Genomic DNA, 1300 nt, shown 5'->3' with positions numbered 1-1300 from the left:
TACCCCTGAACCTAAAATAAAAGCTGGAAAGAGGGGGAAAAAAAAAAAAGAGCAGTCAAGGTCTCAGCACCACAGCTGCCAGGGACACAGAGCACATCAGGGTCCTGTTGGCTTAGGGCAGTGCAGGAAGATCTGTGGCTGCTTCCACACCAGATCCACAGCTCTGTCACACCATGCAGCATAGTACCCAGCCCCAAGCTGGTCCCACTTTGGCCCCCTCCCTCTCTCTTTTTTTTTTTTTTTTGAGATGGAGTCTAACTCTGTCACCCAGGCTGGAGTATAGCGGTGCAATCTCGGCTCACTGCAAACTCCGCCTCCCGGGTTCAAGCGATTCTCCTGCCTCAGCCTCCTGAGTAGCTGGGATTACAGGCATCCGCCACCCACACCCAGCTAATTTTTGTATTTTCAGTAGAGACAGGGTTTCACCATGTTGGGCAGGCTTGTCTCAAACTCCTGACCTCGTGATCCACCTGCCTGGGCCTCCCAAAGTGCTGGGATTACAGGCGTGAGCCACCACGCCTGGCCTCTGGCCGTCTCTCGAGCAGAAAGCCAGCTGTATTGATCTGTTTGGGGGAGAGGTGTGACTCAGACACTGAGGACTTAACTAAAGTGCCCACACCTTGCTGGGCATTGCAATCCCTCCATCACAGAGCAGGCCTTTCAAGAACCAGGAGATTCTCATTCAGAGTAGGACCAGGTGAACATAACCTGCAGAGGAGAAAGGATGCATTTTACAGGAGACAAATCTCCCATCCTTAATTTTGTCCCTCTTTGGGACAGCTGTTTAGACCCTAGGAAATAACCTTCCTCCAGAGAGTAAAAAATATTACCACCATACTTGGCCCCAAAGCAGCCACCAATTAAGAAAGCATTCAAGGCCAGGTGTGGTGGCTCACGCCTGTAATCCCAGCACTTTGGGAGACTGAGGTGGGCAGATCACCTGAGGTCGGCAGATTGAGACCAGCCTGACCAACATGGAGAAACTCCACCTCTACTAAAAATACAAAATTAGCCAGGCATGGTGGTGCATGCCTGTGATCCCAGCTACTCGGGAGACTGAGGCAGGAGAATCGCTTGAAGCCGGGAGTCGGAGGTTGCAGTGAGCCAAGATTGCGCCACTGTACTCCAGCCTGGACAAGAAAAGCAAAACTCTGTCTCAAAAAAAAGAAAAAAGAAAAGAAGAAAGCTTTCAAGCTCAACATCCAATTATTTTAAATCCTAATCACTCTATTGAACTCCTAACATTACATTAGACTAATCTATTACTTAATAGAAGCAATAATGTTAATATTAGTAACAT

Source organism: Pongo abelii, chromosome 18, assembly GCF_028885655.2.
Source record: "Pongo abelii isolate AG06213 chromosome 18, NHGRI_mPonAbe1-v2.0_pri, whole genome shotgun sequence".
Classification (NCBI taxonomy): domain Eukaryota; kingdom Metazoa; phylum Chordata; class Mammalia; order Primates; family Hominidae; genus Pongo; species Pongo abelii.
Note: the sequence above shows the minus strand (reverse complement) of the source record.